The sequence below is a fragment of the Athalia rosae genome, chromosome 3 (genome assembly GCF_917208135.1).
Source record: "Athalia rosae chromosome 3, iyAthRosa1.1, whole genome shotgun sequence".
In the NCBI taxonomy this organism is placed as follows: domain Eukaryota; kingdom Metazoa; phylum Arthropoda; class Insecta; order Hymenoptera; family Athaliidae; genus Athalia; species Athalia rosae.
Genome location: NC_064028.1, coordinates 16,017,809 through 16,041,538, shown reverse-complemented (window position 1 = coordinate 16,041,538; position 23,730 = coordinate 16,017,809). Strand labels below are relative to the sequence as shown.

The 23,730-nt window shown below is 44.7% G+C and overlaps 1 long non-coding RNA gene across 1 annotated transcript; it reads right to left on the bottom strand.

The window, feature by feature from the left end:
• Window positions 1–12,611: 12,611 nt before the first annotated feature.
• On the bottom strand, window positions 12,612–14,720 carry LOC125500425. The gene is made up of 3 exons (XR_007277806.1): window positions 13,788–14,720; window positions 13,522–13,675; window positions 12,612–13,382 (listed from the first exon to the last, which is right to left on the bottom strand). It is a non-coding gene; the product is annotated as an uncharacterized LOC125500425 (long non-coding RNA).
• Window positions 14,721–23,730: the final 9,010 nt, after the last annotated feature.

The window sequence follows — 23,730 nt, the reverse complement described above, 5'->3', positions numbered from 1 at the left end:
GACCGACCGTTCGCCATATTTTTGTTCCACTCATCTTCGAATTCGTCTCGAAAGTTGAAGACGTTCCCGAAGCAGTCGTAGCGACGTTGACATTTTCTCAAGGGCGCAAAAATCGCCTTATTTTCATCTCGAACGTAATTTTATCCCCTATTATTATATGTAGCTACGATAAAATTTACGGATGTGTGGGTAATTTAATCTAATATCGGCCCGTAACACGTGAAATTGGTCAGCGGCATGTTACCTATATGATAATACGTTAATTAATTTGGTATTGCGTCGTGCAAACAAAAACAAGAATCGAGAGAAACAAAAAAAAAAAAAAAGACATTACACACGCATATACATTGATATTAATTGGTACAGCGGTTCTATGGGTATTTTAATTTACTTGAGAAGCAATTAATTATGGAAAACTCTAATACCAATTATTCGATGTTAATCGAAACGTAACAGTAACATAAACAACAAGAGTTGAAAGAAAAAGGAGATAACAACAACTTTTCAATGACGCTTGAACCAATAAACGTTATTCTATACAGACGATGATAATAACGTTAGTAATAATAACGACGATAATGAGGGGTAATAATTATCAATCAGGGTGGAAAATGTGAGAGGGTTGTGCGGAGCGTAGAATCGATGAATGGATTCGGGGTTGTTTCAAAATACTGGAGTTGAGCGAACTCCGATGAAAAAAAAAAGGAGAGAGAGAGAGAGAGAGAGAGAGGGAGAGGGAGAAAAGCGTTGCGAAGAAAGTAACGCGATAAAGAAAAGAGGAGATCCGGGAGCACGAGAAACTGTTCTGAAATTAATATTGAAGAAAAAAAAAACAAAGAAAAAAGAACAAGAAAAATTTAACACATTGGCGAAGTATAAATTATCACGATTTAATTTTATCGCGGTAAGCTTGAGCGGGGCGCGTTCATTGCACTTTGCAAATATCGGCCGTCGCGGTCCGCTTTTACATCGTCAGGGGAAGAGGCGAAGTAAAGAGGAAAAAAAAAAATAAATAATCAGGGAGGAAAAAAACCACGGGAGAATATTTACGGATATTAATTTATGCGATGAGACGCTCTCGACGTATCGAGACACCAGATGTATTTCTTCCCGCTCGGATTACGCGTTAATAATATATTAACGTTGAAACGTACCTATGTATCGCGACAATGCGTACACCTACCACCGACCCGTTTGATTCATCTATTATCCGGCTAAAAGTACGCCGAGATGAACGACTGTACCTACACATGTATACGACCCCCAAGTTTCACGAGACTCGGTTGCTCGGTACAAAGATTAAATATAATCTCACCGAAATAAGACGCGTCTCGCTAAGATGTTCTCGCGATTTCCAGGAACCCGGCAGATTTCTATCCTCCCCCCAGTTTACGTCAAGTAGGTATGTAATACCTATAAGAGATCGTGCGTGGAGACGTTCGCGGACCGTCTCGATCCGCTTTGACGTTTTCGAGTTGGTGCAAAAACTGATACCTACTTATTTTTTTTTACCGTTTCTACAAAAAGTCTTTGTGCTCTGTCTCAGAATTCTCGACGTTCGTACGAATTGATCGTACTCCTCGTGCGATCTTTTATTTTCTTTTTTTTTTTGTTGTTTCGTCGTTTGCCGCGACTCGTTAATATCATACGTTCAAATTTTCCCGTTTAACGGGGAGTCCAGCGATCCGCGCAAATTGTGAATTCTCACTCCGCTCTGATTCACTTAAATACGCTTCTACAAAAGACACGGCTCCTTTCAGCGTACGTTCCGCACCGCCCCCGCCGTCTAGGTGTGGCTACGGGGTCTCTAAGTATACGTACGTACGAACTGTACGTACGTGTGAATTTACACGCGAGTTCCGTGGGTATTGTATATACGTATGTATGTATATCCCCGTGTATTCTAACTTTTCATATACAACGCGTAGCGTGTAACCAGCCGGTCGACCGGCGAGGAATCTCGCGAACGGGGTTGAATTTCAGGTCAGGTTTCTCTTTTTTCCTATTTTTTTTTTTTTTTTATTTATTTTTTTCCATTTTTTCTTTACTTTTTATTACATCGAAGAATCGTCCCGAATATTATATGGATGTAATTCTACAAGTATGGCGGCTACGTTCTCGACCTACGCTTCGTTGGTTTTTGGGATCAGTGAGCTAGCGGGGTGGATTTCGAAATACGAAATTCGGAAGCGCGAAATCGCTTTGCCACGGAAAAAGAATTCGACCGGTGAAAATGTATCGATTCCTCGACAGGTGTGTCCCAAATCGAGAGTATTTGGAAAGGAATGATCCTCAGGCCGCGAGTCCCCGGGTCCGCTACGTCGAAAGAAGCCCGTTCGAAAGTTCGGAGGAACAACCCTCCGTAAATACGCTCGATAAGCGGAACCCTTGCGAGACGGAGAGGTATCGGAGTGATCGGAGTGATCGGAGATATCGCGAAGCTCGTCGTAGGCGAGGTTACCCCGGTAATGGTCGAAGGGGACCGCGCCGACCGAAATCCCCCTCCGGGCTACGCGAACGTTAAAGCGATTTTATTATTTATGTATCGCGGAGTAAGGGTTAATAAGTTAGAGGAATTTCCGAATTAATACACTCCCCGCGGTAACTATACTATTATATCCACGTCGCGTTATAACTTTGGGGGGAGGAAGGGGGGGGGGGGGGGGGGGAATTCGTAAACCCTCGACAAACACGTACACACACACCCACACGTCCGTCTTACGCCCGCAGAAAGGGGGATCCGGTCCGCCAATCATTTATGAAAATATTTATCATTCCCGTCCGCTCCGATCTACGCGCAGATGTGGGTGAGGGGTGACCGATTCCAGGCCGACGAAGCGGGGGATTCATTCAACAAACTCGAAGGGTAGAATTACGAAAAATAGAATTCCGATGATTCCGATTGCAAAAATGAATTGCGATTGTTCGATCGTTTTTTTTTTTTTTTTTTTTTTCTCTACGCGATACCGCAAATCGTGTAGTTCGAAATGAATCACCCCGCGGTATTATGTATTATAATACGTACGTACGAAATCCCTCACATTCGCGTGTATAGATAATGTTACATATATAATATTCGTACGCGATTCGTGTAAATATTATCCGTCCGTTACCGTTATTCTTCTCGCCTCTTTCTTTTTCTATCAGTCGATTCGGAAAAATAATTTTACCAAAAATCTATATTCACGCATCGGAGGTAAAAGAGAAAAAAAAATGAAGAAGAGGACGTTAACGCAGCCGCGGAATATCGAATGGAATTTTAAAATCTTATTGATAACCGGGTGCTTGAGTCATTTCCGGGACGTGGAATATTCTTTAAATACTCAAATCGGGAATAGCCGGGGGGGGGGGAGGGGGGGGGGGGTGGCGGAAAGGAACGTGGATGGGGCATACGTGCAACGCGGCGCCGCCACCACCCCCTCCCCCTTCATCCCGTGGCACACGTACGGTAAATGGAAGTACACGCAAACACGTGGAAACTAACAGGTATGTACGTACGTACGATATAATGTATGTATTACGTATACACGTACGCTTGTTACGTGTACATACCTATACCGAAGGGGGTAGAGACGTGCAGTGGTTTATAGTCGGTGATATAGGAGAAGAGCGCAGCGGCGAAACGGGCGTAAAACTAGCAGTGGACCTGCACGTCACGTCCAGAAGATATTGAAATTATTAATATCGTCCAACAATTTCACGTGATTTATATCAACGTCATTTTCATTTTTTTTTTTTACCATCCCCGTCCCTCCCCAGCTCTCGCCGATCCCGTGCCGCACAATCCAGGCGCTTAATTCGCCTATATTCGCCTGTAGGAATAATAATCCTCCCGTCACAAATGAAAATTTCGAGCCGCCGATCCTTTCAATCGTTCCTCCCGTTCTACATCGGAGATCACCAACGAAACGAGGAGATTCAAGAACCAAAATTTCCCGAACCCAATTTCGAAAGCCTCTTAACTTTCTCGTGGGTTGCGCCCTTTCGTTTCTCGTCGATCGTCGCGACGTTTATACGAGTATTCGAGCGAGATGAATCACGTGTACATATACTATATATGTAGAGGGAGAGGAGAAGGGGGTTAGGTTAAGAAAAAAAGCGTCCAATAACCTCTGCCCGGATCAAAGTTCGACTTTCCGTTTGTCTTTTTCGGCGAGCGTTGGCAACACAGCTGCCGCGGGGCGTTTTTTTTCCCTTTCTTTCTTTCTTTCCTTTTTCACCGAGAGATGACGAAGGAATCGGTGAAGAAGGGGTGTAGAAAGGAAAAAAAAAAAGGCCTCCAGCCCGCAAAAACTGAGGACTAATGGTTCCTGATGGGATTTCGAGCCAGGGTGCGGACGAACGGATATAATGGCTCCGCGACGCTCGACGATTCGCGAATTTTCCAAAGTACCAAAGATTTCGTGGCGCGGCAGCTCGCCGTTTACATACGGATAAGGTATTATACGCGCGGTATGCACATCGGCGTGTTCTCGACTCGCGAAAAGCTCCCGATTGCGAGGGACGCCCAAACGTCGTTAAGGCGAACTCCGACCTCCGACCTACGAAACCTTTGGACCCCTCGCACCGACGCGAAGACGGTAGGTATCATGCACACGCGTTCGCTCTGACGACGAAGCACGGCGTTCATAAGCGTCGTACGAAGCTGCCGCCGCCGCTGCTGCTCTAATGCATATTCAATCAAGGTAAATGTCTTAGCTGTGTACACACACACACGCAACTCGCCTGTGTTCGTAATCGGACGTCTTGTGCACTGCGTGGGTGTGTGTGTGAGGGAAGGAGGGAGAGAGGGAGAGAGGGAGAGAGAGAGGGAGAGAGAGAAGGTAATGGTGCAAGATGGCGGATTCTCTACGCATGCGGAACCTATTTCATCCCCTAACTTCCTCTGCTGTAGAAGATCCTCATGAATTTCAATTGCCAGAGCTAAGATTTCCGCTTTTATCATTCAAGAAATTACACCCTGATCCCGCAAAACCCCGTCTCAAGCGACAGCCGCGACTCACTCTCCGTTCTTATATTCCGCGTGGATATAATACACACCCACTGGATACGGATATATACATATATTTTTTCCCTCCGTTCTCTCCTTCGTATTATTTTATTTTATTTTGTTTCTTTTTTTTTTTTTTTCTTTTCTCTCTTTTTATTCAAGATCCTAATGCCCCCCGGATCAACCGTTTGGAAACAAAAATTCTGAATACTTCATTACAATCGTTACACACGTACGCGCGAAGGGGAAAAAGTGAAAAAAAAAAGAAAAAAAAAAAAAAACAGAATTGAAAACGCTTAGGATTTGAACCCTCGCGGATTAATTATTGATAACTTTTTTCGAGCTTTTTTTTCCCTCGAAGTGAGGGTAATTTTTCTCTTATATCGTGCAATCGAGGATTCGCGCGTGCAACAAGGTGTACAGGTAATCGTTAACCTCGAGACACATGTACGAGAAGAGAAAAAAGAGTAGAGCCGAGAAGTGAAAGAGAGAATGGAAACAAATGAGGGAAATTATATATATCCGCGGCGGAGACGGAGGAGCTTCTTATCGGTATACCTATGAATATATTTGTAACGGAAGTGTACGTCTCCTCGTCAACCTACTTTTGTTCGGTGGGCGGAAAATTCGGGACTTGTTTGCTTCGGGGGGTTACCGTACACGCGGTGATAAAAGAGCCATTAAATCCCCTTGGGAAGGGGAGGAGTAGGCGGCGGCTTAATACGCTCATCTTTTATCTCTCCGTCAACAAGCATCCGCTTGTCTTATCACGGAGAGATTTCACCTAATTTCGGAAAGCCGCGAGAGTTTCTTATACCGCGTGCGTCTTCGTATCTTTTTACTTCTCTTCTCGTCCAGGGTCGGTATTCTTCGTTTTTTTTTTCATCGTCGTCGTCGTCGTCGTCGTCATCATCATCATTATTATTCTTCATTTCATTCATTTCCTCCTACGTCCCCGTAAAGACGCCGATCTTGTAACCGACGATTAATTATTCGAAATCAATTTCTAACGGTGGTAACAACAAGACGAGACAACGACCGAATTAAGTGATATCCGAAAATGAAGATAATTCCGACGTCGAACAAACAATGCAACAAGAAATGGCCGAATGTCTTCGCTATCGTCGTTCCGTTATTTGGCACATTTTCAAGCAACCGTGTAATTCATCGTTATCACCGTAACGTCTGAAACTAACGAGCGGTGGCACTCGGAAAAGAAGAAGACGCGGGGAGAGCGGAAATCACGGAGGAGTGAAAAGCAACGCGGGAGGGAGGGAGGGAAATGTCGGGGGTGGCGAGGGACACGCGGGGGGGGTGGGTTATACACGCGGAGGATGGAACTCCGCGAAGGATAGAGCGGCAACGGAAACGGTGTAAATTGCAACGAAAGCTCGCCCGCTTATTAGAGAAGATCAGATAATAACACTACGGGGAACAAAAGGGTCCAGCTGGATGCCGGGCGATTCCGCGGGATACAACGATCCCATCAGGGGTAAGCATACCTGCATACCCATCAACTGGATGCACGTAACGGTCGTTGCGAGTGCTCTTCGAAGCGGACGCTTTCGTTCCTCTTTATTATTTTTATCTTCGAGGTCGTCGCGTGTATATAGATACAAAGTTCCCTTTAGCGGACGTTTTATTTCATTCGGTTTTCTTACTTTGTTTTCTCGCTTTATTCCCGTTCCCGGTTTTTTTTTCTATCCGAGCGAAAGTTCTGCTTGCAACTGCAGCGTGCGAGGGATTTTCCTTTATTCACGTGCGTTGTTACGTACGATACACTGGGCATTTTTGGATGTATCCATTACGGTCGGTGAACGTCGACTGCGGCGAAGGTCCGCTGAATATATTCCCTGCTTCCGACTCACTTGTAATTTCCGAAAATTATAAATCACCGTTTTGAAAAAATCCGTGACAATGATCGTTACTCGCGACCCATTTACCGCTGTGAATTATACCTACCCGCAGATTCGGTTCACTCCGCGTGCTTTCTTCGCGTTATTTCCTCTCCAATTTTTTTCAACTTCTACGTCTGTTTTCTCTCGTGTCTCTTCGTTCGAACGAAAATACACAGAAATGGCAAGAGGGAATCGTTTGACGCGGAATGCCCCGTACAACCTACGATCTGACACCGGGACAGCTCGTACCGTTCTTGCATCGGGGATAAATTTGAGAGTGGCAAAAATTGCAGAGCTTGCAGCTGTTTTCTTATTGGTAGAAATGTAATTTCGCAAAAACCGAAGTTATAATAAAGACCATAACGATAATAATAATAATAATAATAATCACAACAATATGATACCGGTGATAGCGATACTCGTAATGGTAACAACAATAACAATGAATAAATATATTTATTTCTTCGCGAGGGAGAATTTCACCGAAGTATAACCATCCCTACCGCTATAATCTCCTTTTACATATTGGCTTGCTGCACAGACGAGGTAATTGCAGGATAATTGTTATCTCATGCGATCGAGATGGAACGTAGATTAGATTGTACACGTACACGTGTACATAGGTGTACGGTAGGTAGTACAAATGGGTAGGTATTGGGTATACGTGAGCCCTATTGCCAAGTATTAGATCGTTAAGATGTGCGATATGGTTATCGAATTGATTCGCATAGACGAGGTTTTCTCGTACGTATTGATTCTCGAAATTATCGCGAATTCCTTGCGTTACGTCGAATCGATGAGCTACGTATCACGTGGGTATAAAAATAATGAGAATAAAGAGAGAGAGAGAGAGAAGAAAAAATGAACGCGATAAACGTAATAATCGAGAAAATAAAACAAACCGAAAGAAATGGGGATTCGGAGAACGGATGATAAAAAAAAAAACTAAAAATCTAGCGAATATTATTACGGCTCTTCGTACCGAACGTGTATAATTTTCCTGATCCAGTTATCCTGGATGTTCGGTTGTAATTAATTTTGCGCGTTTGCACACCAGATATGCCTGTATCCACCCGCCCGCCTAATGCTCATTGTAATCAGTCGATATTCGTAGCGAACTTTTGATCCAGTTCGAATCAACCGATCATCGGATGAAACATCGCCTTCTATCCCGTGTACCTATTAGCCGCGGAATATGCATACATAGCTACGCGTATCTGCAGCAATCCCGGTAGCACCGCGTTTCGAATCGTATACCTATACACGTATCGGACGTGCAATTTACGGGGTGGCCAGTTCCATTCGATTATCGCGGATTTGTCATCGCCGATTTCCGTCGTCACGTGGAAACACCTCGTAAGGAATTCAACTCGATCGATCACCTTCGGTCGCGTATTTCGATCGGTGGCGAAGAGAATTCGCTAAATTTTTCGAGCGATTTTCGATCCGAAATAAAAAAAGATCAGCAATGACCTCGAAATCGGGGGAATCGATCGTTCGACTCTTATTAGTTTGTAACGGGGAAATTTTTGGTCGTTAAATATTCACGGAACTTATCCGAACCGATTGACGTTATTTATATCGGCGATGGATGCGCGGAGAGGAGCGTGCGGTGAAATTTGCCGCGTTTCGTAACTACCGGGAACCCACGTACACATACGTTGCACGCGGAAAAGAGAATAGACGGGAATTATTCGAAGGTAAGGAAGTGCGCGGGGTGGGTGATATACGTATGACGTGTGCCGTAGCCGTGCGGCAGATAGTGAAACAGCTAGGGAAATCAGCGGAGCAACGCGACCGGAAGTTGGCTCGTAACTTTGCCAACTTTGGCAAAAGTAGGCCGATCTTTCGCCCGTGTTTATTATTGGGACGGAGTCGCGGGTGGGTCGGACTTCGGGGATGAGATTTCGAACTCCTTCGTCCTCCCTATCGCCGTCTCGATGTCCGCGTAATTGCACCGCTGCGCTAACGAAAACAATAGACGAGAAGAGAGAGAAAGAGAAGCGGTAGATGAATGGATGAACAAAAAGTAAAGGAAAAGATTCGCGCGAGGTACCCAAAATTGGGAACAGCACGTTTGCCTGTGTGTGCGAGGGCGTATAAATTTAACCGTACGTAGGTATACGTATGTGGGTATACGAGTGTAGGTACGGCGCCCGTGTGAACGGGCGCGGATGTATTATGATCGCTTGAAAATCCCGTAAAGTCCACAAATCATCTCCGCTTAACCCTTCAAGACGAAAACGCCATAATACGTTCTCTACTTATGTACGCTCTACGTACCCGGCCGTGTAGCCCAACGTTAATAAATTATCGCAATCTTAAATTACTCCCGCCGCTCTTTATTCCGAACAAAAACCCCTTCCCCCGAAACGATTACGAGAAGCGATGTGAGAATTTATTTCGACGTTAAGTTTTCCTACCCGAAAAGGCGCGTATCCCGCAAAACTTATTGTTAGCAAAATAGAAACACGTTGAAATTATTCGCCGTTACGACGGAAATCGACTCAGATTACGTTCATCTCCATAACGCGAGTGTTTTTCTCCATGTTTTTTGCCAGAGTCAAAAAACAGAAGAAGAAAAAAAAAAAAATTGCCAAAGATCGAGCCACGAGTCAAAGAACTTTCCGAGAGGCTCCGCCGATAATATTCACGAATTGACGACTAACGAGATAAGACTCTCAAAGATTCGTCACCGCCGGTGGTGCGGGCCGAGAAAAATGTAAAATTTTATCCGCCGCTTCTCCGATGCATCCGAGAGCGGTGTCGAATTTGAGGACGGTTCGAGGTGGATTAAAGTTGCTCGATCGGGGGCTCAAGTTTTTCACGAGATTTCATCGATGGGATATAATTCAGCGTAAGGCTGCACGGGGATCGGAATAGATTTGCGAACGCGGTAAGATGATACGTTTACGGGTCGGGGGTAAATCCAGATGGAAAAATAAGGGGGGTTCGGGGTCGGGTGTGGGGGTGGGGGTGGAGGTGGAGGACCGGCCTATATACCTACATTTCTACAAACCTGTATACCTCGGAATACTCGAACGGGTTCTGCCCACTGATTTCCGGATGTATACACGTAAACTTTGAAGAGCGAGCCCGCGCCCTTTACTAAGAGGATTTTGCTGTTTGGGTTACGCTTTACTGTCCCTTGCTCGCGAATATCTCCTACAGCTGGATGCGATGGTTGAGTTTGGCGTGCGGGGAACGGGGGGGGGCGTTGGGGGAGGGGGGGGGCGCGGGGTTTATATCTGCAACTTTGCAAAAGACTTCTCTTCCAAAGTAGGTATACCCACTCAACCGAGCGTTCAATGAAAACCCATTTCCATTTCAGGGTCACTCGCCGATTCAACTTACCTTTCCGCGTTATACATATATGTATGGTATATCCCTATAAACCGCGTACGTTTCGTCGTGTAGCATTAAAAACGTAAATACGTTACACGGATATGATATCACGAGCGATATATGTGGCTCATCTCTATATAATATACCTATACATACCTTGCGTGGAGTTTACGGAGATTAAATATGTTATTTTTGAAGGGAACGTAAAAAGGGAGTTACGTGGGATGATGTTTGATCGAATCTAGCAAAAACGGGGATCATTTTCATCATCTCGGATTTCACGTACCGGCTTAGCGGGATGACTCGTCGAATAATAATAATTCTGGAAGCGTTCTAAAAAATCATCGGAATGTTTCGAGGTCAAATCGAAATTTGGAGAAAGAGAGATGGGCCGAATAATTAGGTCGTAGTCGATCGGATCGCGATCTTACGGGATTCGAGGTTTTCGACTGTGTAGAGTTTCCGTTGAATGCCCACCCCCTCCCCGTACACGTAGCCTTGAATCTGTATTTAATTTAACGACCATTACATAAACCCGCAGGACGTTTATACCAAGGGAACCCATCACCGGGAGCTTTTGCCCCCGCAGAGCTTTCAAAGTAAGCACTGCGCGTAGCGCGGCATCAGCTCTTCCTAAATTAGACAGTTTTCAACTATTTTTTTAACGAAATTGATCAACCGGATGGTACCGCTACCGGCTCTTCTCATCTCCCAGGGGCATTATTACTCTCCGCGCGTCGGATTCCTTTTCCTTTTTCAATTTTCAATTATTCATTCGCTACGCGTGATTTTTTCCTCCCTTCCTCTCTTCCCCTCTCTCTCTCTCTCTGTCAACAAGACAATGAACATTCTGATCCGAATATCGCATTAAACTTCGAACGAAAAATACGCGAGAAAGGTACGATCCTCAAAAAACGTGGATATTCTACCGTATACATTTAGGCGTACCTTTTTTGAACGAAAAAAAAATTCCGTCCAAATTTTTCGAACCTCTTCGCCCCGAATAAACGTAATTTTTGTGCCGTTCGATTCTCTCTGAACTGAAAAAATGGAAGAAATTGAATTTTCGAAAAATTTCAAAAGCTGTTTCCGTCGGACGAAAATATGATCTTTCTTTTCACTTTTGACGGATACCTCTTTACGATCTGACATTACGTCCGTTTGATTTTCAGCCCTCGATACCTAGATGGCTACGTTATTTGCAACATATAAGTAATACATATACGTATTACATACAAAACTACCCTATAAAGTTATCCGCGCCCCGTCCTGATGTCTTTTTTTCCTGTTTACTTTTATTTATTTATTTCCAACGGTTTCTGTCAATGTCAGAAAAGTTAAACATGTTTTGAATCACGTATAGCTCCACGCTCTTTTCAGGATTGATCGTATTTTTATCGATTTGCTTCTGCAGACGGGTTTTCATACGAAGACTCCGTAGATTTATTAGGCATCACGATCACGTGGACGTTCTAATGGACAGAAGGGTCGTTATTAACCATCACCGGCGTACCTATATCATGTACATTATTTATGTCCCCGTTCGCGCATGTACAACGTCATCGCACATTGAGTTAAATGTGGGGGAAGAGGCGAATGCAGGAGGGGCAGGGGGGCGGGGGGGGGGGGGGGGGGGGGGGGGCAGTAGGTGAAAGGGTGTTATTGATTGCACTTAACAACCTGCCACCAAAATTTTTATCAACCTCGCATAATATTTCGATATTTTCGAAATATTTTTCGACATCGTACCATTAACCACGTTACAATCACAGTGCGAAGAGAAAGAAAAAAAGTAGAGAATAATTCCAACGGAAATGTAACGTACCTACGGATAATTTTTTTTTTTTTCAATATTTCTCAATTAGTTAACTCTGTAAATAAGCGAGTTATGAATTCATTTTTATCTCATGTGTAGATTTTTCTGTAGGGCAAGAAAAAAAAAAAAGAAAAGTTCTCCAATTAAATACGGAAACGTTTCGGCATTCGAAACGGAAATTGTTTTACGAAATACGATAGTTTTCGAATTGTTATGACAATCTCCGTACGCATACGTACGTACGTACGTTTTAGATTTATTTTACCCTTCCGTAGCTGTGGTGTTGGGTTATATACACCGCGTATATTATACGGCCAAAGGTATTGAAAACTCTGAATACGTGCCAAAATGTTGTTTTCTATGTTAAAAAGTTGATAAATTTTCATCCTTTGTGGTTTTTTGCTTACAGTTATATGTTGCATACACGCATAAATTGGCTCTATATACCCTATACATTTTTCTCTCGCTATATGAGATATAGTACCGTCGCGTATACGGGTACAAGTACATAACTATATATATGTATATTTACATACCGATTTATGTGCATGTAACACATATATTCGAGTATGTGCGCTTCGGGAGGCAACCGACAACTACGTTACGTCGTACATAATACATCGTCGCACGGTACGTACCTATGTACCGGATCGTGGTGAATTTATATACACACATAATACATGGGTATATATACATATGCACACCCGTCGTCGATGTGTTGCGTTGTATATACTGTACTTTTATTGAAGAAAAAAAAAAAAAAAAGAAAAAAGTTAAACGTTATCGTTATTGTTGCTATACAGGGTAAACATTTTGCGGTATAGTGCTTATAAGGAAATTGTTTTTTCTAGTCGTTATGAAATTTTTCAGTGGAAAAAATGGTGTTATTTCACGCCTTATGTACGCGTACACGTGTCGGTACCTACGTACCGTACATAACAATGTATGTGTACGTACGTATATATATATAGCTTCGGGGAGGCTTACGGAAAATATGGGGAAAACGGAAGAGGAAAAAAAATTTATATGTAAAATAAAGTTGAACAAGGAGCATAAAACAGGAGAATCCCGTTTTCGATTACGATTTTCAATCGAGAACGAAACGTGGAATTTATTGTCTAGGTATCGGTGAGGAGAACGAATGGTGGCGAGAACTGGACGACCGTTTACCATAAATGATTCCTGCGTTATCCCGAATTTCGGGGCGTTAGACGTATCCGTTTTTGCTTTCCGCAGTATTTTCATCCATCTGTTTGCGAGTCTCACATCGCACCGCGAGCGGAGTACGCAGTTGACCGTCCAGGGTGGCCAAGTCGACGCTGCCACGTCGCAGCTGTAGAAAACAAAAAAAAAAAGACACCAAAATAAAAAAAAAATCATCCAGAAGAGAAATCTGAAGAAAGTTTTGACGTTGCCCGTATGTTACGTGTCGTGTGGTATACGTACGGTAGATGTATAAATTATGCACTTACGTATAGTCGTAATAAAGGAAAGGTTCTTGGCACCCAGGACGTTATATCATCTTGGAAAGATTAATTGAACGGAGACCGAGTTTGAGATAATAATTATCACCGAACGAACGAGGTGCGGGCGAGGTAAGCGACATCGGGCAATCTCGTCTATAGCCTACGGAGATGAAACTTTCCGATTACGTACAAACCGAATTGGATACCTGTTTGTATTTATAATATGAACGGGATAATTAAGCAAATTAATTAATTAATCATAAAATACTTACGCCACTTATTGTCGTGGAAACTCGTCTCCGATGTACAGGGCGATTCACGCAGAGGAGTCCGAATAGGCGGAGACCGATCGACCTCGTGACTCGCTCCGCGGCCAATGAAACGTAAAGAACCAAAAACATAACGAAATAGACGAAATAAACAAGGGAGAGGGTCGGAAAATCGTTTGGGTCGGTCAAATTTCAAATATGAACGAAAACCAAAAAATAACTTCGAACCATCGTCGGGATTTTCGACAAAAACTGTTCGCGTCAGTAATCAGCTGCATCGCAGTTCAGGTGAAATACTACTTTCGATTCATGTGTGGGAGTGCGCGTCACGTTTCGTACGTACGTACCTATTCGAACACACGTACGGAACGTTCGAGGCACGGGATCCGTTTTTCATCTCGTTAAGAGAGAAATTTTAGCAAACAGACTGTTGTTTGCAGCTAATAGACAAAGCTCCGGAGCTCGAGTTGAGCTTAATGGGTTTTTATTGTTACGGCGTACAAGCGGCGGGGCGATGGATGCGCGGGCTAAGCTTCTTGCGGGCCGGATGAATTTTAGCTGGGCGCGATGCGCGCGTAGGTTCGCCGTAGGGGTAAAATCGCGGGACGTCGCGTCGCGTCGCGTCGCGTCGTAGATTCGAGGGTCGAGGGCGTCGCGCGTTGGACGTCGCGCGTCGGCGTCGTACCATTTTCTGCCGGATCTGATCCGCCGGCTTTGCATTTTACGACTACTTTACGCAACCTGCAACTACGTCGTCAAAGGAGAAACGACCGATCCCGAGTAAAAACGTACGCGCCCCCCAACGTTTCTTCATTAATTACAATCTCTCGTACACGGATCCGTCCCGATGTTTGTTGTTGCCCGCCGATAATTAACGATCGATACGAAAATAGAGAATAGAAAAATTAGTCGTAAGAAAAGGTCGATAAAAAAATTCACGCAAAATCGCCGCTTCCCTGACTTTGAGCGCAATTTTCAAGCCTTTGGATTATGCGTGATATGCGTTTATGTAAATACGTACAGTCGTGTACCCACTCGTCTCCAAACGGCGGAGTTGCGGGTATAAATAAATATGAACGGAAATGAGAGCGTATACAAGCGAATAATTAACCCAATTATTTTATTGTTCATTTTTTATTTTCCCACTCTGGTCGATTTGTACGCGGAGTCGACTCGCGAATTGGAAACTGATTGCTGCGCTCGAGTGGCAGGTGTACCGCGTGACAGGTTTCGCTAGGTAATAGGCTTGACGCGTGATCTACGCTCGTACGAATAAGGATACGTTCCGTTGTTTCGCTGGTATTAAAGCTAATAACTTAATCGGTTAATTGATATGCACTACGACGGCCGATTAGCGGTTAGCCGAGTTTATTATAGATACAGGGTTTGTAGGGTTGAACGTTGCGCGACTCCTACGCCGCCGCAGATTACTAACTTCAGGATATCCTATCCATTGTATGCACCTAACTAACCCACCCTACCTCCCACGATACCTGTACACGCACATTCGTTGCCCCGTTCCATCAATTACGGGTTATTATTACGCGACAAAATGCAAGAGCTACCATAATCGACTAATCGTGATTTAGCTCTATTATATGCAACGCACGCGATCCGAAACACGATACGGGCGGATAATTTTAGACGTTTACCCGCAGATCGCACTCCTGATCCACCGCGGATCCGTTACGCATCCGGTATTCTCGCGATCGATACCGATCGCGCCTGTTGCCGCTCAACGAGGTGGACCGTTTGAAAAATCGTTCGCGACGTCCTCGGACCTTTTTGATCGATTTTTACAATTTTCCGACGCAACGAAACCCCAGAAAACTGTGATTTGATTTTCCTCCATTGGAGAAAAGCCGGCGAAATTTTTGACTTCAACGCCGTAACCGATAGCTCACATTTATGCCGACGTGATACGGCCGTACGATTCGAGGTTTGGGAGCAATCGCGTATTACGGAGTGCGCTGATGAAACGGCGATATTGTGGCTTTCGCCCGTATGTATATACGTATGTAACTACGTTATAATATGATATAGGTAGCGTATGTATATCGTGCAAATGCAAATCTCCGAAAAGTATCGGTCACCCGCAGCTCTGTAACGACTAAACCGCACGCGGTAACCGCGTAACCGGCTTTTAGTATCGCGCGATCGTCGTGTCTTCTCGTTCTACACGGGGTGGTCTAAAAACACCGCGCTGTCGCGTTGCGACAGTCCCGCGAAAATTGACGAAAATTTATCCGGTCGTGGAATCGAGGATATTCGCCGCTCAACGGAAGATCCGAGTTTTTTGTTGACTCGAAAAATTTTAATCATCGCGAGAAACGAAAGTCTTCTACATCCGAGTTTCGAAAAGGGGGAGTGTATTCGTTTTTTTTTTTTTTCTTTTTATCGTTAACTAAACCCGCCCCCCTACGCGAGTAGGATAGCAAATTCGCTCGGGATCGGCAGCTGCCAGAAAATTCCGTAACAAAAAACGGCGAAATTGATATCGATTTGATAGCGCCCGTAGATCGCGCGATGTTTCATTACCGGGTACTCGATTCGAGTCAAGTGGAGAGTCGAAGTACATCAGCTGCGAATCCCAATCTCCTTGAAACTGACCATAATTGGCGATTGAGTTGCTGCTACCCCGTCCAGAGATTCCTCGGAAATCCCAATCGACCGTCTACTTCCATTACCATTGCGGGTTACGGGGGCACCGTACCTGTGTCACTTCTGTACATATGTATGTATAGCTGTTGTGTTGGCTCGTCTTACCCCGTCTAGATTGGCGCCCATAGCTATCCTCTTTGGCAAACCGTCGCATGGCTTTAAAACTAACACGGCATTAGGCAGCGCCGAGAGAGGAGAGTTCAGGTTTCTCGAATGCTCCTGTGATACGTGATACGAGTAGCATACGTACCTACTACGGATACGTACGTGTTTATATGGGGCGTTCCGTGCCAAATCACTTAACCCATGACCTACAATTTCCACATCACTTTCAAAGACCGAATGTGAGTCCCTGGCCCTGGCCGCTCCGATTGCAGGGGTGGACTGTAATGGACTGCCGAATTTTCTTCGATCGAAATAACAAACGAATTCAACTCCCTCGAAATTTGAAAAGAGAAAAAAAAAAAAAAAAACGAAACTCCTGAGAGGATGCATCGGTAATCGATGAAAGAAAAATATACTCGTACGTCGGAAGTATTTCGCTATTCTTCGGAAGAGGTCTGCCAGAAAAGAAAGGAGCAGATGAAAAACCGCGATAAAAAATAAGAGCGAACAAAAGTGTGGTCAGGGTCACAAAGTGGGTGATTTGGCGCGGAACGCCCCATACATAAAAATCGGGACGTGTCCCGTTCCGTAGAAGGGGTGTATATATACACGCGACGTGGGGGGGGGGTGGGGGTGGGTGGTAAGGACGTCGGGTATAAAATGGCCCCGGGCATTCTGGGTAATTAAAAAAGCTACCAGCATGTGACGTCACCCGATGTCGCTCGACGCTTCGGGGCTTCTTTTTTATACCGGATGCCCGCGAATAGAAGAAGAACCTCCATGGTACGCGGAAAGAACCGCATACGGGGTAACTACTAAACCGTACCACCTACAGGAAGAAGAATAAGCGACTCCTGATTACTCCGCTCGCCTACCTCCAAATGCAGCTGTTTCTGCCGCTGATGCTGACGCTGACGCTGACGCTGACGCACATGACTCACCTCCGTAACGTGCCTACCGCTGTTGGATGCAGACGCATTCAAACATTCATGCTTTCAACACCTATAATAATGTCCATTCCATGCACACGGTGCGACACATTCGTCCATGAATAGGTATATGTATGTATACGTATACATACCGGGTATCTCGTGTACGGGATGTGAAAATTGAAAGCACAATCAAAATCGTTGTACGTTTTTACATGTAAATTGCTTTTGATATAACGATATAGACACCGCGAACGACCAAGTGTTCGATTCAATTTTCGATATTTCCAGTTACCGCGGAAATTTTTTTTCACCACCGTACTACCGACCGACTATTTTTTCAAGGTGTACGCGCGCGCACACGCGCGTACACCTACACACGCTTCGGTAGTGCGATGTTCATTCGGTTTTCGAGGCAACGAAACGCTTCTCTTCTGTACGGTTGGTACGACCGAAGCATCGTCGTATTCTGCGGTTGACAAACCTCTTTTGAAAACCTACGGTCTGGAAGCGTGTGACCTCTTTCGGAATCGTCACAGTCGCGTCTTTTTTTGAAAACTTCAAAGTATACGTTCATATATTTTAGCCGCCGCCGTTGTCGCGTTCGGGTGTACGACCTGTAAAATCACCTCATTACCGCGTGCATACCGAATGATAAATTTCAACGGATTCGCCGTGCGTGTTACGGCGTTCGAAAGAAAGGTTCCCCGGTGGTCGGTGACCTCTGTGTACACAAGTTCGACCCAAGTCCTGGAATAATTTCGATGGAAGTTCCCCCGCGACCCGGGGTCACTCGATATCTCCGGCAAAATCTTACCTAGTTCCGGACGCGGTACCTATTGCTTTTCCAAATGGTGAAGGACATTTTCATTAGCCGGTGGCCACGTTGTAGCTGACATCGGAGAAATTCAATGGCCGTTCGCGTCGTCACTTTGGAACAACTTCGGACACGGAGTAACCCGGTATAAATCACTCTCGTCCATTTCGCTTTATTATTTGTTACCGAGAGTCCTTCGAAATCCGTTACGGCAGGGATAAAAATTTTGCAAACTATTTCACATTTCGACCGGTAGACCAGCGGAGGAAATATTTCATTTCGACGAGTCGAACGGACCGCCTCGTATAAAAAGTGAAACGTGTACGGCACGTCGCTGAGAATGAGCGTACCGTAGCTGCTGGTGGTCGGCGAATGTTGTAGCGCGGTGCGGAGCCGGGGAGATGAAAAAGGGAGGTAAAGCGAAGCTGGTAAAAGGAAAAATAAATAACGAGGATTACTTTTAGGGACGGAAAGAACTGTTCTAACGACTCGGCCGTCTTCCCTTATTCATAAACGTTGGAAGACTGACGATATTCTCGGACGGTTGAATTCACGTGGATCACGTGGACAAATTCACCCGTAGGTTTCTCGGGGTTTCTTGTCAGTGTTAGATATATAAGGAGGGTACAATTCCAGATGCGACCACTTTCGAACCACCCTCTGATCCCCGTGTATTTGCGGCGCGTTTCGAAGACGGGCTTCTATTCCGGCCATCCGGTTCCTCCCTTTCCCTGCATCGCCGTCGCTCACCCTTTAGGTTCTACTCCCCCCCCCCCCCCCCCCCAGCCGGAATCCAAAGTCACTAGATGGATGGAAGCGCTTAGACAGGCTCTTGAGAAAGTTCCACCATAATCCTCGTACTACCAGCGAATCCAGCTGAGGAGGTATGTATGTACAACCGTGCAGCCCATTCCCGTTGAATGCTTATACGAGGCGTCGCGACGTCCACCGTCGTTCCTTCGTGTCACATCTCTCCTTCCCATTTTCTCTGTTTTCCCCCCTAACCCCCTTCCCCCGCTCTCGATGTAACAAGACGATCGGCGGGGGGCGGGGGGGCGTAGGATGAACGAAGACAGTTCAGCTTCGCGATTTTCGGGATCGATTTTTATTTTATTACACCCCCGCATCGCACGGTTACCGGGAATACGGTTCCTGCAGGCGACACGAGAATCGTGCAGACACTTTACTTTTAGAGACTCTAGCGTTTCGGAATATCCCGACGTGTCCTATACCTAATATCGTATGCCGGGATATGTATGTGTACGTATGTATATGTATATCTATATACCTATGTTCAGCGTTATAAGGAAGTCATTTCCTCCGAGAAAGGAAGGAAGACATCCACACTTTTCGACACCTCCGCGCGTTACGTTATATCCGCCAAATCGCCGGCTCGTCTACCGAGCATTCAAATTGCACGGTACACCAAACTTATAGAATTTAGGAAAAATTTCCATATATTTTTATTCCGATAGAATATCACCAGGGAATCACGTCGTACACTCGTTCCGAACACGTTGCATGTATATGTCGGCTGCGTCGTCGTTGGTTTCATTTTTGAAATTTGAAAATTCTACCTATCGACCAATGCTGTGATTCGAACGAGCCAGCTAATGACAGTTTTTAATGAATATTCTTTGTCCGATTAAAATTTCTGCTTTGACGTCCGACGGTGGATTTCGATTTTAATCAGAGAAAGAGAAAAACGAGTTTGAAGTATCATCCCAATGAATAATGTGGAATTTGCAAATGAAATTACATGAAAATGTACTTAACTTTTGTATGCTTTATACGAATGACCGGCAATCAATCATAAGCGATAAAACTTTTGCCGTATCAAATACCGGTAAATAGATCGTAATTCCAATTTCGAAAACTTTATTCCCAACGGCGTTCCACTCTAATCGAAAGGGCTCAGAGTGTTGAGCTCCGTACGATCGAAGTTGTGCGTGTGCTTTTTCTCCTTTTCTTTAGTTTTTCACTCTCGAGGGTCGATAGCCTCGCTAAATACAGAGAGTATAGTATATGCATATGTATGTAAATGACCGTGAGCAATAATCGAGCACCGTCTGTACAACATCGCTCGCCACCGACAAATGAATGATAAAAATGAAAAAAATTATCCCTACGATTAAATCCATCTTCTCTCTCGAGTCTTGATTATTTCATGCGTAAAATTTTATGGAGTACGTTCGGTAGGACCGTATTACCATAGTGATTTTATGAATCAATCGATTATTTACATTCCAGAACAGTAAACGTTATCCGTGAATCACCCACTTGTGTCTTTTTTGCTTTTTTTTTTTTTTTTTTTCTCAATAAAAGAAGTCCAGTCATTAGAATTTCTGCGACACATGAATGAATATTCATGCGAAATACTTGGGAGATGGTCGGGGTCACTTGTCAGTCGTCGGCGGTGTACGAGGAGGGGTCGAGAATTATTTTCAACTAAATTTCATCTCTTTCTATTTATACATATATATGTACGTGAATTTTTTTACAATTTTTTTTTTTTTTAACACTTTTTATTCGCTAATTTGTCGGTATTCGCCTGTAGTCCGGAGTTTTAATTTAATTTTCGAATATAAAGGTCGCTGAAAAATCCCGTAGCGCAGTCATTTAATTTAATCGAATAAATTTCTTCCCTTTTACACCGACACGTACAACACACGTTTGTGTACATACTACACGTAACTATGTACATGCACGTGAATAACGCGTGTGCATATCTATACATGAATTATTGTCGATGATTAAAAATTGCTCGCAACGTAAATGGAAGAAGAAAATGAATATGTGAAAATGGAAAACAAATGATAATTGTTACAAACCAATGGATATTCACATGTCATATGTGGAATGGGAACATGTATAATATACTTCGTTACACTTGGAGCATCATTTTAGTAAATGAAAAAGTTTACACATATTCTTGGCCGCTGCTAACATGTGGAAGGAGAGAGAGAATGAAAAACTTGGTGGGAGAAAGATTTCTTGGATAACTAACGCAGAGTTAAAGTTAGCTCTGTTCCACGTGCGGCGCGTATAGTGATGTTATACGCGCGTTATAACTCGATTCAACAATTTGTCCGGACTCGGAAAGAAAATCCTCTCTGAATTCCGTTGCGAATATTTTGGAAGAATTCGAGACTCTCGCGCGGGATAAATTGCGGATTTTTTCATTAGCCGTTTCGAAGAGAAAGAGTAAACAAATTAAAACGATTGCCGCAACGAATCGCATTTCTAGATAAAGTGAAAATAGATGCGTCGGGTTAACGACAAACGATGAAGAGATTCGACGGTTTTAAAATTCGAAAAAAACCAAAAAAATTATCATCCGAAAACAAACGAACGAAATCTCGAAGAGCGAGATGACTTAAAATTTGACCATTTTGTCGAACCGCGGTTCAAAATGGACTCTAAATTTTATTCTCCGATATCTCGGTCACCCATGTACGTATGTATACATATATATATACGTACCGGTACGTGTGCCGCAAGCCACGTTTAGTTAGCTCCGGGGCTGGTTTCTATTCTAGTTCACGATTGCTGACGTTTACGCTGGATGCCGCCGTTGTTGCAGGATTCGCCAATTTAGCATTCATGAGGCTTGTGTATCTCGACCGCGTTGCGGGACGCCCGGTCCTTCGCCCTCCTCCTTCAGCCCTCCGGGGCCACGGATTCCGAGACAGGACTCGGCGTTAGCGACGGAGCGGCGGCCGGGGCTGGAAAGCGGGGGAGGGGGGGCGAAGAGGGAGGGGCGAGAGGACGTCCGTAAGTAGGGTCAAGTCCTTTTCCGTGCACGAACCATTCCTTGTTACCCTCTTGTTCAAACGCCGGGAGAATATCATAACACGAACCGACTTCTTCCATCCTCCGTCCTCTCAAAGTCAGCCGCCGGCTCCTTCCTCGCCGGTTCCAGGATTCGCGGACCCCTCGGGGCACGCGCGCGCGCGCGCCCCCCCCGTACTTCGCCTCCTCTTCATCCGAAGTCATTCCAATTTTTACCCGATATACCTGAATCGGGTTTCGAATCAACTCGAGAATTGCTCGACTCCGGAATTTCGAAAAATTATCCTCACGTTCGCCCGGAAACCGGTCAGTCGTTTCGTTTTGTTTTTTTGTTTTTTGTTTTTTTATTTTTAGTTTTACAAACTCTCGTCGCAGGTTGGATTTGCATCGATTCGCGACCATTTCTTGATTCGATTTGAAAAATGGCATTTCTCGTTCCCGTCGGAGTCCGGAGTCAATAATTGGCTACGAATGTTTCTCTTTGTTTATTTTTCGCCTCTCGTCTCGTCTGTGCCGTAGTACGGTGTTTGCGTTACGTTCTCCGTGGATTTTCGCCGCACGTATATATTATATCGCTATCGATCCGCAGATTCATCTCGTCGTTTTTAGCGGTCGTTGCGGAGTCTCCCGTATATTCGATACATCCCGCGCCCGTCCCGCGCGATGGCTCGTCTTATCGAGAAATGGAAGCGGAGCGCGCGGACGTTCCGAGATTGGTAAAGAAATTTTGCCCCTCTGCCGTTTTCCCCTCTCTCTTTCTACGATTCACCCGGCTCCCTCGCCCCGAGGAGAATCTTGTTTACGAGGTGATGCGGTCCGTAAACGACCCACGATCGCGAGGGTCTTATTCGGGTGCCGAGAGAAGGTTGGCGATCCGTTGACTTTGAACAACCCCTTAGCGAGGTGATGAAGTTGGGGAAAAAGAAATAAACAAAAAAAAAAAACAAAACAAAACAAAACAAAACAAGAAAAAACAAAACAAAATAGGCTCAGGTCAAAACTACAACCGGAAGAATCCACCCCAATTTCACTCGTTCATCTTATTACAGCAGACCCCGGTGATAATGAAAATGTGGTGATGTGGTAGAAACAAAATCGAAGCCCGTAAAATAGAAAAACAAAAAACAAACCATATCCGAATCGACTTCAACTGGTACACTGTCATTTTGAATCGGAATTTTCTGTTGATATTTAATTCAAAAATAGCCGCTGATCAATCCCTTTGTTGTTCGATTACGCCCAATTATCGTTTGCAAAGCGACGGATAACGTCGGTCAATACCTATGTGAAAAAGGCGAGAGCGTTCGTTCTCCTTTTTTTTTCCGCTGACCCGTCTTCTTTTTCCAATTTTTCCGGCTCGATTCTGACCATCCGGTCCTCGGGGCGGAGACCGGAAGCGGATTTTTTCTATCGCTTACCGCTAGCATCCGGATTTAATCGTGGTACGTTCGCATTTCGCGGATATATAGAGCGAGCGCTCGGTTATCCACCGGGGTGGTAGTCGATTTTTCTCACCCCGCTCCTCGCCTTTTCTACGGGTATAGCTAGAGGCTACGCAGACATCGGCGCGGTTATCCGTGAGAGCCTTGTACATAACTCGTATCTCTGCGGGGAAATATATACAGGAAGGAGAAAAAGGAGG